Below are 14,998 nucleotides of genomic sequence, written 5' to 3'. Positions count from 1 at the left end.
ACTTTTTATGGAAAAAAAGGTGAAATTATGCTAATTTCACCTTACCAATGGCATTTTAGTCAGCACTTAAATCTGCCTTAAGTTGTGAAATATGAATGATAACATAGTGTGATTTACTAAACAGGTCGAGTATCCCTTATCCAAAATGCTTCAGACAAGAAGCATTTGGATTTCAGATTTTTTTCAGATTCTGAAATATTTGCATTATTCAACTGAGCATCCCAAATCTGAAAATCCAAAATCCAAAATGCTCCAATGAGCATGTCTTTTGAGTGTCACGTTGAGTGTTTCAAAAGCTTCAGATTTTAAAGCACTTCAGATTTTGGATTTTTGGATTTTGGATTCTCAATCTACCTTGTGCCCTGTGTTTCACCTGGTGATGTTATTAAAATGATAGGCCTTTACCCAATTTCAAGCTATATTCATTCGTAAGTTTGTACAGATGCTCTGTTTCAGTGTTTGAATCCTGGATTAGTTACTAACTAGCTGTGTGACATCAAATAAATTATAAAATCTTTCAAATTCCATAGGGTTCTTGTGAGGACTAAGTAATGTATGTGTAATTTCAGACACATAATAGGTACTCAGCAAACAGTTGCCACTATTGTTATTATTTTATTAGAACAATAGGAATAGTAATTTTATTTTTAAAATAACCAAGCATATCAATTTTTTTTTTAATTCATAAAGAAAGGAGGTTTAATTGGTTCACAGTTCTACAGGTTGTACAGGAAGCATCGCAGTTTCTGCTTCTTGGGAGGCCTCAGGAAGCTTCCAGTCACAGTGGAAAGGAAAGGGGGACCAAAGCGTGTTCCCTGGTGGGAGCAGGAGCAAGACAGAAGGTGCTACACACTTTTAAACAACCAGATCTCACAAGCACAGAACCACAGGGGATGGTGCAAAACCATTCATGAGTAATTGCCCCATGATCAGATCACCTTTCACAGGCCCCACTTCCAACATTGGGGATTACAATTCAACATGACATTTGAGTGGGTACACAGATTCAGACCATATCACATAGGCATATAGTTCCTTTGCAACTGACTACTATTACAGCAACTCCAGAAGGAAAGCAGGTGTTTACTATAAATCATACAGTTTGCACAAAATATCTAGACAAGCTGGTACAGTGTGGTTCAGTACTGTAACCATACAAAACACCCTTATCATTTAGGGGATAGGGCTAGTACAAGACCTCCGTTTCTAGGCGCTGACCAAGGGCCAGTTTCAGAATCCGGCTCGTCTGAGAATGCGCATCATTTGAGCAACTCAGGCTTGCTGAGTTAACTGCTTATACCATTTTCCTTCCCCTCCTCTCCCTTGCCTTAACCACTCTTTTTTTTTTTAATTTTATTTTTTATTATTATACTTTAGGTTTTAGGGTACATGTGCACAATGTGCAGGTTTGTTACATATGTATCCATGTGCCATGTTGGTTTGCTGCACCCATTAACTCGTCATTTAGCATTAGGTATATCTCCTCATGCTGTCCCTCCCCCCTCCTACCAAACCACAACAGTCCCCGGAGTGTGATGTTCCCCTTCCTGTGTCCATGAGTTCTCATTGTTCAATTCCCACCTATGAGTGAGAACATGTGGTGTTTGGTTTTTTGTCCTTGCGATAGTTTACTGAGAATTATGGTTTCCAGTTTCATCCATGTCCCTACAAAGGACATGAACTCATCATTTTTTATGGCTGCATAGTATTCCATGGTGTATATGTGCCACGTTTTCTTAATCCAGTCTATCGTTGTTGGACATTTGGGTTGGTTCCAAGTCTTTGCTATTGTGAATAGTGCCACAACAAACATACGTGTGCATGTGTCTTTATAGCAGCATGATTTATAGTCCTTTGGGTATATACCCAGTAATGGGATGGCTGGGTCAAATGGTATTTCTAGTTCTAGATCCCTGAGGAATTGCTACACTGACTTCCACAATGGTTGAACTAGTTTACAGTCCCACCAACAGTGTCAAAGTGTTCCTATTTCTCCACATCCTCTCCAGCACCTGTTCTGTCCTGACTTTTTAATGATTGCCATTCTAACTGGTGTGAGATGGTATCTTACTACGGTTTTGATTTGCATTTCTCTGATGGCCAGTGATGATGAGCATTTTTTCATGTGTTTTTTGGCTGCATAAATGTCTTCTTTTGAGAAGTGCCTGTCCATGTCCTTTGCCCACTTTTTGATGGGGTTGTTTGTTTTTTTCTTGTAAATTTGAGTTCATTGTAGATTCTGTATATTAGCCCTTTGTCAGTTGAGTAGATTGCAAAAATTTTCTCCCATTCTGTAGGTTGCCTGTTCACTCTGATGGTAGTTTCTTTTGCTGTGCAGAAGATTTTTAGTTTAATTAGATCCCATTTGTCAATTTTAGCTTTTGTTGCCATTGCTTTTGGTGTTTTAGACATGAAGTCCTTGCCCACGCCTATGTCTTGAATGGTATTGCCTAGGCTTTCTTCTAGGGTTTTTATGGTTTTAGGTCTAACATGTAAGTCTTTAATCCATCTTAAATTAATTTTTGTATAAGGTGTAAGGAGGAGATCCAGTTTCAGCTTTCTACATATGGCTAGCCAGTTTTCCCAACATCATTTATTAAATAGGGAATCCTTTCCCCATTGCTTGTTTTTGTCAGGTTTGCCAAAGATCAGATGGTTGTAGATATGTGGCATTATTTCTGAGGGCTCTGTTCTGTTCCATTGATCTATGTCTCTGTTGTGGTACTAGTACCATGCTGTTTTGGTTACTGTAGCCTTGTAGTTTAGTTTGAAGTCAGGTAGCGTGATGCCTCCAGCTTTTTTCTTTTGGCTTAGGATTGACTTGGCAATGCGGGCTCTTTTTTGGTTTCATATGAACTTTAAAGTAGTTTTTTCCAATTCTGTGAAGAAAGTCATTGGTAGCTTGATGGAGATGGCATTGACTCTATAAATTACCTTGGGCAGTATGGCCATTTTCACGATATTGATTCTTCCAACCCATGAGCATGGAATGTTCTTCCATTTGTTTGTATCCTCTTTTATTTCATTGAGCAGTGGTTTGTAGTTCTCCTTGAAGAGGTCCTTCACATCCCTTGTAAGTTGGATTCCTAGGTATTTTATTCTCTTTGAAGCAATTGTGAATGGGAGTTCACTCATGATTTGGCTCTCTGTTTGTCTGTGATTGGTGTATAAGAATGCTTGTGATTTTTGTACATTGATTTTGTATCCTGAGACTTTGCTGAAGTTGCTAATCAGCTTAAGGAGATTTTGGGCTGAGACAATGGGGTTTTCTAGATATACAATCATGTCATCTGCAAACAGGGACAATTTGACTTCCTCTTTTCCTAATTGAATACCCTTTATTTCCTTCTCAATTTTTATACAAGAAAATTATTTCAAAAGAACCCAATTCAAACATTCTAATATATAGTTTCATGGACAGAAATTAGTACTCAGCTTCTTAATAGATCAGCACTGTGCTTTTAGACCAGGGATTGAAACTATGGCCCACTGCCTGCTTTTATACAGCTTTTGACATAAAAAGAGTTTTTACACTTTTAAATGACTGAGAAAAATTTTTGTGAGAAAATTTCAGGAAATTTAAATTTTAGTGTCCATAAATTGTTTCATCATAACTCAGCCATACTCACTTATTTATACATTGTCTATGGCTGCTGTTGAGATACAACAATACTTAAACTGTTATATAACACAGACCTTATGGCCTGCAAAGCTAAAACGTTTAGTATCCAGATCTTAACAGAAAAAGTTTACTGAACCCCCACCCCCACTAGACCAGTCCTGACTTCTTGCTACATTGCCACAATCCAATGAGACCATTCTAGCACACTCACATTGTTGCCTCTTTGTCTGGAAACAGATCTCCTGTAGCACTTCACATTCCACCATTAAACAATCCTGACTCCCCAACTCCTGATTCCTCATCCATCTCCTGATATCTGCATTTGCCCTGATGGCTCTGACCTCACTTCTTGACCACAACTCACATTTACTTCTAATAATAGATCAGCTCCTGCTAATCAGATGGAAGAGACCATTGGATCCCATTCAGATATGAAACCCCACTCCAGCAAGTTAATCCAATGGGAATTTCCAAGTGTGTTCTGGATGCACTTTTGGAAAATTTGGTGCATTTCACTCACCCACTATGTATATTAAACATCTGCTATATACCTAAGACTCTAGTATGTAAGAGGGAGGGGGTATAGGAGGTAGAGAGAAGGGTGGTTTGGGGAAGAAGAAAGTAACAAAAAAAGGTCGTGAGATAAAACAATCAAGAAAATGAAACAGTTTAGTGATAGGCTGTGAGTTACAGACAAGATGATGGAAATTCAAAAATAAAAGATAGATAGGTGGAATGGAAATAATTTTTAAAAAGACTCCACTGGGAAGATTAGAACTAAGCTAGCTGAAGATAGTGTAGATTTGCAGAATAGATATTAGGGGAAAGCAGAAAAAATAAATAGGTAGGTGAAATGAGTTCTATATTTGAATGACCTACCTACAATAAGTGTCACAAATTGTGAAGCTGCCTCACTTCCCCAATCTCCCACTTCCTGTAGCAATAAACTGCAAAAAGCCACACCCACTGAGTAGAATAAAAATTGGCAACTCTGTCTGGCTGGACCTGTGAAGGAAGGCACACTTTCCTCCAGCAACGTAAGCAGACCCATATTAGGGCACACAATAAGGTAAAGAAGAATGGCTTTCAGTCTCCATTTGCATCCCCAAAACTGAACACTCTTGCACAGCACAACCTAATCAATCATACACTGCAGATCTGCAAATGAGTGGATCCCTAACTGCAGCTTGTGTTTGGACATATTTTGTTGACATCTCCTACTGCATTAAAACCACTTGAATTAACAAATTAGTTGGCAATATGTTATGTTGGCTAGGCTTGGGTAAACAGGTACTCTCACACATTGTTGGTGGGGAAGCAAAAATCATACAATTCCTACAGAAAGGAATTTGCCAAATTCTACTGTAATTACCTATGCATTGCCCTTTGGCACAGCAATTCCAATTCTTGGCATCTGTTGTGAAGACATACTGGCAAAAATACAAAATTACTTATGTCGAAGGCTATACTTTAAAGCTTTATTTATTTATTATTTCTAGTAAACTGGAACAACCAAAACATCTATTAATAGTAGACCAGCTCAATAAACCAGATTTGGCAAAATTTTTCTGTAAAAGGTCAGATACTAAATATTTTAGGCTCTGTGGTCTATATGGTCTCTGCTGCAACTACTCATCTTTCTCATTGCAGCACAAAAGCAGCAATAGACAATATACAAATGAGCATGGTTGTGTTTTAATATAACTTTATTTGTGAATATCAAAATTTGCCTTTTAAATAATTTTCATTTTTTAAAAATATTATTATTATTTTAATTTTGTTTTCAGTCATTTAGAAACATAAAACTGATTCTTAGCTTGAAGTTCATAAAAAATAGATATAAACAATGGTACATCCCCATAATGGGACCCTGTATAGTTGCCCCAAAAAATGAGGAAGATATTCATATACTAACATGGATCCAGAATGTAGTAAGTGAAAAAAAAAAGGGGCAGACAGTGTTTATACTATGCTATAGTTTAAAAAATTGAAGGAAATATGAGTGTAAATATACACAATGTTTTTATTTTCAAAAATATAGGATGGAGGATAAAACAAAAACTAATTAATTACATATAAGAGGGATGAAACAGATCACAGTAAAAGGAAATGGAAGGAAGACTTGTGAATGTAACTGGTAATATCATTTTGACTTTGGGATACAGTTTTGACATAATTAACAAAAAATGAAATCACAAAGAAAAAACTGATTTAGTTGTCAACATTTAAAAATCGGGATATTTCAAAGAAATCTGAATTTTCTTTCTCTTGAACTATTGAAAGATCTGGCTGGTATTTCTGAGTCCACTTTCCCATGTGGCAGTCACCTGAGGAAGCCAAGTTTTAGCAACCTCCTTTTCAGGAAGACATATTCTCTGATTGGCTACAAGTCCTGCTCAGTTGGCTTCACTTTACTTTGCTTGGCATGTGTAAGCATTTAAGTTTGCAACTTCTGCCCAGGAGAAACAAACTAATTAATATTTGATGCTTAATGTGACAGGTAATAGGAAACTATATTTTGAGAATGAGTGTGCATTGATAAAAGTAGTGTTTCAGGGAAATTAACCTGCCAGTTTATGCATGATAATTTGGAGTGTGGAAGAGCCTGATTCCAAAGAGTCTAATACATATTTGTTTAGGTTAACATAGGCATAGGATAAACTGACCAGGTGGCTGATGGCTGCAAGATGGAGAGAAAGTGAAAGAAAAGTCACCAGGAGGGGGAAATTGCTACATTAGAGCTGGAAAAAATCTGAGAGATCATTTAATCTCATGTCCCCATTTTACAAGAAACTGAAGCTCAAAGTGGTAAAGGAGTGTATTTGCAGTTTCACATCTGGTTAATATCAAGGTTAAGATTATTATCTAAATTTTCTGGGTCTTAATCTAATCTAATTACCACTAAATTTTATTGTTTTGAGATTGCAATAGGCAGGCGAAGACAAAACTAGTTAAAGAATTTAACACTCATAACCACATAAGGACTAATTGTGTCATGGTGCCCCCAACATGTAAAGCGGGTGCTTCTCTGCCTGGAAGCAAAGTAGTGTCACTGACAGAACTAGAGAGTTGGAAAGATAATTTCTCCTAGAGGAGGATACAATAAATTTGAGTTTTAAACATGGTGGGTAAAGTGAAACATGTATTTGGCAATGTCTAGTAGGCAGCTGAAAATCTTTGCAAGTAGGCAATTACATAAGGTATCCCTCAGTTTATTACTGCTATAAACTAATGTCTATTTAATCTATTCAGTCTACTACTGAATATATACATCTGTTATAACAAAAGAGAATAGTCATTATACATTTGTTACAACCATAGATGGAATAACACAAAGAGCAAACCGTAAAGTATGGACTTTATTTAATAATAATACTGTATCAATATTGGCTCATCAATTCTAACAAATGTATCACACTTGCAAGATGTTTATACTAGGGAAAAACTGGGGAGGTAGGGAAAATAGGAACTCTGATCTTTCTGCTCAGTTTTTCTGAATCATAAAACTGTTCAAAAAAATAAAGTCTATTAATTAGTTTTAAATTATACTGGTGGAAAAATCCACCAGTAACCTATTGTGAGGCTACAATATCATATTACCAGTTTGCTCCCTCAGTGAAGCTCCACTGGAAACATCTTCTTTAAAAGGCACAAACGACTAAGTGCCAACCCAGATTTAGAGTGAATATTAAATTTTGCTTCTGGAAAAAAAAGTGAGAATGCTTTAAAAATCAATTTTTAGAAATCCGTGAGAAATTCTTTAAAACCTTAAATTTTAAAAAGCGAATTACCTTGAAACTGATACAGGTTATTTAGCATTTTCACCTGTTGGTTATCAGCATTATTAGGGAGATTGGTCTTTGTACCTGAGAGAGGTTTTGTACTACAACATAGATTGCAACATACACAACATATATTCACTGATTCTATGATGAATCGCTGGAAAATATATGTACGAGCCTGCTGACATTCATCATATTGTCACCAATCCAAATGTTTAAATGCCTAGGAATTAAATATTTATTTCTAAAGCTAAACTGATTATATGGTAGTCCACTTGGGTCATTACAGTCAGAGTAATTAAATCAACCCAGGGTTGAATGACCTTCACATAATAATGTAATCACATTTTCATGATATTAAAACAGGGAGATTGACTTGTCTTTCATGTTTGCTCTCCACTGACACTTCAAAAGTAGTTATTTTTCTCCTTCTCCTCCTCCGCCTTCTTCTTTATTATGTTTTTTAAATCAGTTGCTGCATAACCACAGGGAAGTGAATGAAAACATATTTAGACCCTGACTTCGTTATCCCACAGGTTTAGAATACTGGAGTGTTAGAACTTCTAGGATTGACTCAATTATTTAATTTCAGTGGGTCTCAACTGGGAAGCTCCACCCACCCCCAACTCTTTGAAAGCCATTGCTATAATCTAAACTCTTTATTTTAAGATGAGGAAGCCAAGGCCCAAAGAGATTGGCTAATTTGGTCAAGCTCTGTAGTGACAGATCTTGGACTAGAATCCATTTATCTTGTTCTATACAGCATCCTCCTTTTCACATCATGTTACCTTAGGTCAATTGATTCAGTTCTGCATACACTTGTGCTGTATCAGCAAAAAGCAAACACATTAAAATGGGCTGATCACTATAGTCCCTTATAAATTCTAAGATTCCTTCAGTAAACTGTGTGTGGGTATAAGGAAATAAATGTAGGGGGAAGAGGTGGTAATATTTGGCTTCAATTGTTTTTTTCCTCTTTCCCTTCACTATACAGCAAACAAGGAAATTGAATACATTTGATCCAGCATACCTATGGAAATTAGACTGTAGCTAGTCCAAAAAGTGACTCCTAGAGTCATCCTATATATCACTGCAGGCACTGTGAGGCTCTCATGAGATCTCATGTTTTAAAGGTAGACTAGACTACACCTTTTCACCTTCCACCCAGCTATTCCTCCAAAGTTTTCAATTAGCAAAATACACACACTGACAAGAATGCTCAGTCTTAAAGTTCTGCTTATTTCCAGAGGACTCAGACAGTAAATAGCTGTTAGAGTCACAATTTCTATTTCACATGAATATAATTTTAGATAATTCTCTTTGTACAAATTAAATAGCTTCTTTATGGCTGTCTTACCCTCTCAATTAGGGTGATAAGATCTCATGTTCCTTTCAGGCTTTTCAGGTCTGGGAGAAATTGTGGGAAGCCTGATAAATTACTCTATCTTGTGCCTGCCTCAACTCTATAGCTTATATCCTGCATACTACAAGAGAGAATCCTTTTCAATGTACTTCCAATTTTGAGAAGAACAACAAACTTCCAGGAATCAAATTGCTGCCCTATGGCCAACAGGCAGTTCCTGGCTTCTGACTCTAGTTTCTCTGTGTACTTCTGAATTGTGAAGATTAGTGGCATAGTAGGTCACTGTGGGCTGTCTTGCCTTGAGAAAAGGCCTTTGGATACGTGTACATTTCTGGTCATTCCCTGAGCCAAAGAATATGGCAGGAATTCTTAGAAACAAAGGTACATCTCAAACATCAAGTACAGTCATGCGCAGCATAACAAAGTTTCTGTCAATAAAGGAACACATATATGATGATGGCCCCACAAGATTATAGTACTGTTGAAAAATTTCTATCACTGGAGTCATCACAGCTATTACGATGTCATAGGTAAATACATTGCTCACATATTTATGGGGATGCTGGTATAAACAAAGCTGCTATGCTGCCAGTAGTATAAAAGTATAACACATACAATTATATATAGCACAAAATACTTGATAATGATAATAAATTACTACCACTAGTTTATGAATTTACTATCTATACTTTTTATTGTTCATTTGGAGTGTACTCCTTATACTTATTTTTTTTAATGTTAACTACAAAATAGCCTCAGGCAGGTTCTTCAGGAGATATTCCAGCAGAAGGCATTGTTATCATAAGAGATAACAGCTTCATTTACGTTATTGCCCCTGAAGACCTTCCAGTAAGACAAGAGGTGGAGATGGAAGATAGTGATATTGATATTGATGATCATGATGCTGTGTAGGCCTAGGCTAATGTGTATGGCTGTGTTATTTTTAACAAAACAATTTTAGAAGTAAAAAAAATAAAAAAGTAATAATAGCAAATAGTTCATAAGATAAGGATTAAAGGAAGAAAATACTTTTGTACAGTTATGTAATATGTTTGTGTTTTAAGCTAAGCATTATTACAAGAGACAAAAGTGAAAAGAATCTTTAAAGTGTATAAAATTAAAAGGTTACAGTAAGCTCAGGTTAATTTATTATTGAATAAAGAAAATTTTTTTTATAAATGTAGTGTAGGCTAAGTCTACAGTGTTTCTAAAGTCTACAGTAGTGTACAGCAATGTCCTAGGCCTTTACCATTCACTTACTACTCACTTACCAGTCTCTCACTCCCCCAGAGAAATGTCCACTCTTACAAGCTCCATTCATGGTAAGAGCCCTATACAGGTGTACCATTTTTTATCTTTTTACTGTATTTTCACTGTACCTTTTCTATGTTTATGTATGTTTAGACACACAAATACTAACCATTGTGTTACAATTACCTACAGTACAGTAACTTGCTTTACAGATTTGTAGTCTAGGAGCAATAGGTTATGCCATATAGTCTAAGTGTGTAGTAGGCTATACCAGCTAGGTTTGTGTAAGTACATTCTTTGTTTGCACAGTGACAAAACCACCTGACAATGTATTTCTCAGAACATATTCCTATGGTTAAGTGATACATGACTGTATTAAATGTTTGTATAATGTAACAGGAAATCCAGTATCTTGGGGAAAAAAATGAAATTGGAGGTACAATTTCCTTGAATACCTAGAAACCATTTTTTAAACAGGATCCCCTTAATGATTCACATATCTGAGATTGTGTATGTAATAAAACTAAGAGAGTAACTCAAAGTTACAGTTTATATAATTAGAAATCGAATTTACTAAAATATTACTAATTTCACTTACTCCACAATGTTACACACACATGCACTCCAAGAGAAAAAAAATCATGAAAAGGTTGCTTCAAATACATTTACTTTTTTTGCTTCAAGATAATAACCACAACTAGCAGGACAGGGTATGAGAAAGCTTCGAAAGCATCAATCAGTTTCGTGGTTAGCAGCATCACCTTTCTTTGGAAAACTTTTTTTTTTTTTTTTTGAGGTAGAATGTGCCCTTGTCCTGAGCAAAGCTGACAAAGAGAACTGAATAGACAGGATGGCAGCAATGCCTGCCTTTTCTCCACGGAAGGGAAGGCTAGGGGAAAATTGTCTAGCACTCACTCCTTCACCTGCTTCCCATCCCCAGATGCCTCTTACTGTTTTGCCTTGTGTTTTCCCTCTAAACTTTACTGTTTGTATAGATAAGCAAAAAAAAAGTACTTCTAATCTTGCCACAAACACTGAACAATTAAACTGGATTTTGTAGAACTGCTTGATACCACTTCCTCTGGACCAAATTTTCAGGTTTAGGACTTCTAAAGAGAGGAAAATCTCAGTACAAGAATGCCTCTTAAATTACTCTTTTTTCTTCTCTCTACATGTTTTTTTTTCTACCATGCTTTATGGAAGAGGGAAATATGTAAATAAATATGGAATGTTTCATTAAGAGCATTACCAGTTATTTGCTTTTATTATTTGTTCATTTAACAAATATTTATTGAATTCATCAATGTATAATATTAGCTAAATGCTGAGTATGTATATGGTAGTCAACAAAATAGACAAGGTCATAATGAAGCTTATACTCTTGTGAGTTACACATTAAATTAAATAAACATTTGCTATGTGAATAAATAATCAGGTGTAATCAATTTAGACTGTAAGGTCAACGAAAAATTTTCTGAGGTAATGACACATATGAACATCTGAAAAGGGATCCTATTTAAAGAAGGCTGACCAGCGACTTCAAACATCTCCCCTCTCCAGAAAGCAAAAACAAAATTACAAATAGATAATCATACCACAAACAGAACAGCTAGGAGAGAACATTGGAGTCCAACAGATAAGTCACGAGAAATAGCTAAAGCACAGAAGGAAAAGGAAGCAAAATGCTAGCTTGGCCAAACTGGCTGGGAGCCCAGGTGGGTCTGGTATTGCAAAGAAAAATTAACTGAGAGAAGATTACTTGTCCACATCCCCACCATGTACTGCTATGATCTGAACTATGGGAGAGCTTCTCTATTCACACGAACACTGCCACTAGCATGAGTGGTGACTTGGAGACTCCACATGAGGTCATTGCACCACAGGGAACTCATGCTGGGTCACTCACCTCCCTGAGACCTAAGCAGCTGCAGCAGGCTGTCATTGTGAGAGCACAGCAGTGATGGGGCTACATCCTGCCCTGGTAACCACAGATCTCATATATCTACATATTGGGAGCTCCAAATGACATATCCCAGTATCTACCTGGAGGGCTACAGTGCCATAGTGCTGGCTGGACCCAAAGGTGCTGCAGGGTCCCTACTACCTTATCCCACAGGGAAATGACAATGCTGAACAAAAAAGGCAGCCCCTGGGACAAAGGAAAACAAAATACATACTTTTCAGAGCGTGAGAGCTCCCTCTCTGTGGCTGTGAGAAATGACCTCACCCCTAGCTGTGGCACAAACTCTGTGCTCAGCCATGGAGAGTGAGATCTCCTCCCACCGGAGGAGTGGCCTCTGTGCTCAGGCTCACCCACAGAGAGCAGAACCCTTTCTCCTCCTTTGTACACCACAATATTATTGATTGGTAGGCACAGCCACTGTGGATGCCACGGAAGGCTGAGATGGGTGAATTAGCATACTGTCTGTTTGAGCCTATGGGTGGTGACTGTATCCCCACTGGTGGTGTGGCCTTCATGCCTGAGCTTGCACATGAAGGACTGGGTACTTCCCCTCTGCATGGTGCCGCAGCACTTCTGTTGTCAAGAGCAGTGAACCTGAGAGCTGTGTGTCTGAGGCTGTGGATGGTGATCCTGCACCATGGCAACCACCAACATCAGCATGTAAAGCTCAGGACCCAGAGGGTCATTATGCCACTCTACTGCCATCACCCAATCCACGCCAGCTACTCAGGGATCCAAGAACCTACTCACCCATTTGGTCCACTGCTGCCACTACCAGCATCTGTGCAAGCCACCTGTAGGTCCAAGAATTTGCCTGCCTGATCCAAATATCCCCAGTGCCAGTATAAGTACCATGGTGCCTAATGTCATGCATACTCAGCCAATCACTGTCACAACTGGGGCCCAAAGACTGGCCCACCTGGCACCCCTGTCCCTGGCAAAACTTCACTACAGCCTCCATTAATAACCCCAACTGAAATCACTGAGGAATCACAGATACCGCTGATACTGATAATAGACAAAGAAACCATACAGAGACTACTCCACTACATATACCCAAAATCAAAGCCAGATCACCCTACCCAATCAATAATACTGACACATCTTCAGGAAAACGTCCTCCCCTATGGAGTCAATCCAAAAAATTGAAAGAAGTATCTATTATACCAGATGTGCATATATCAAAGTAAGGAAAGAGGAAACATGAAAAAGTAAGAATATATGACAACTTCAAAAGAATATAATAATTCCCCAGTAATAGATCCCAATCAAAAAGAAATTCTTGAAATCCTAGAAAAAGAATTCAAAATTATGGTACTAAGGTTCAGTGAGATACAAGAGAATTCTGAAAAACAATGCAAATAAATCAGAAAAAGCAATTAAGAATATAAATGAGAAATTTACCAAAGAGGTAGATACTATAAAAAAGAACCAAACAGAAATTCTGGGACTGAAGAACTTCTTCAATAAAATAAAAAATATACTCAAAAGATTCAACAATAGACTAGATCAAGCAGAAGAAAGTATATCAAACTTGAAGATGGGTCTTTTGAAATAACCCAGTCAGACAAAAAAAAGAAAAAAGAATAAAAAAGAATGATAACAATCATCATGATATACAGAACATCATAAAGCAACCAAATATACAAATCATCAGTATCTCCAGGCAAAGAGAGAATGAAAGGGTTGGAAAACCGATTTAACAAAATAACAGATGAAAAATTCCCAAGTCTAGCAAGAGATTTAGACACCTATATACAGGAGGCCCAGTGATCCACAAACAGATAAAAGGAAAAGGTTCTTCTCCATGGCACATCATAATAAAACTGTCTAAAATCAATGACAAAGGAACATTCTAAAAGCACCAAGAGAAAAGTGTCTCATTATATAAAGGAGCCCCTATCAGATTAAGCACAGAGTTTGTAGCAGACACTTTATAGGCCAGGAGAGAATGGAAGGATATATTCAAAGTGCTGAAAGATAAAAATGGCCACCCAAGTATACTATATCCAACAAAAATCTTCTTTGTCAATGAAGGAGAGATGTGGTCTATTCCAGATAAGCAAATGCTGAGGGAATTCATCACCACTAGAATGACCTTACAAGAAATGCTCATAGGAGTTATAAACCTTGAAGCAAAAGGATGACGGTTTCCATAAAAAAGCACACAAAAATATAAAACTCACTGGTAAAGGAAACAAACAACTAAGGAAGACAGTAGGCTCAAATGGTACCATTGCAGAAAATCAGCAAAACACAATGAATATTGATAAGAGACAAAAAAAAGAAATGAAGAACATAAAAACAACCAGAAAACAACAATATGACAGAAATATAACAGAAAACAACCCATGCATATCAATAATAACTCTGAATGTAAATGAATTAAATTCTCTACTTAAATGACATAGACTGGATGAATGAATTTTCAAAAAACAAACATCCAGTTATATACTGCCTACAAGAAATGCACATTACCTGTAAAAACACATAGACACGTAAAGTCTATGAAGAGATATTTCACGCAAACAGAAACCAAAAGTGAGCAGGAGTAGCTATACTTATATCAGATGAAACAGGTTTTCTGTCAAAAACAGTAAAAAACAAAAACAAACAACAAAACCATGAAAATGAAGGTCATTATATGATAAAGAGACTAGTCCAGCAAGGAGATATAACCATTCTAAATATATATGCACCCAACACCGGAACACACAAATTCATAAAGCAAACATTATTAAATCTAAAAAGAGAGATAGACTGCAATACAGAAATAATGGGAAACTTCAACACCCCACTCTCAGCTTTAGACAAATCATCTAGACAGAAAATTGAACAAAGAAACATTGGACATAAGCTGGACTTTAGATCAAATGGGTTTAACAGACATTTGCAGAATATTCTACCCAACAATGGCAGAATACACATTCCTCACATCAGCCCATGGAACATTCTCTAAGATTGATCATATGTTAGGCTACAAAACAAGTCTCAACAAATGTAAAAATCATATCAAG

General features: G+C 36.9%; 1 protein-coding gene across 5 annotated transcripts in view; it reads right to left on the bottom strand.

Annotated features, from left to right (window-relative positions):
• The window catches only part of LOC116466972 (uncharacterized), a 176,628-nt gene that overhangs the window by 130,111 nt on the left and 31,519 nt on the right, over nucleotides 1–14,998 (bottom strand). For 2 of the 5 annotated variants that reach the window (XM_058437533.1, XM_058437535.1), the window contains exon 3: nucleotides 7,223–7,323. The exons of the other annotated variants lie outside the window; for them this stretch is intronic. The gene's annotated coding sequence lies outside the window, so the exon portion shown is untranslated. The remainder of the gene's footprint in view (nucleotides 1–7,222; nucleotides 7,324–14,998) is intronic. 5 annotated transcript variants of the gene reach the window in all.

Source organism: Hylobates moloch, unplaced genomic scaffold (assembly GCF_009828535.3).
Source record: "Hylobates moloch isolate HMO894 unplaced genomic scaffold, HMol_V3 SCAFFOLD_4, whole genome shotgun sequence".
In the NCBI taxonomy this organism is placed as follows: Eukaryota; Metazoa; Chordata; class Mammalia; order Primates; family Hylobatidae; genus Hylobates; species Hylobates moloch.
The sequence above is the reverse complement of the archived record's forward strand: the minus strand, read 5'-3'. Positions and strand labels throughout refer to the sequence as shown.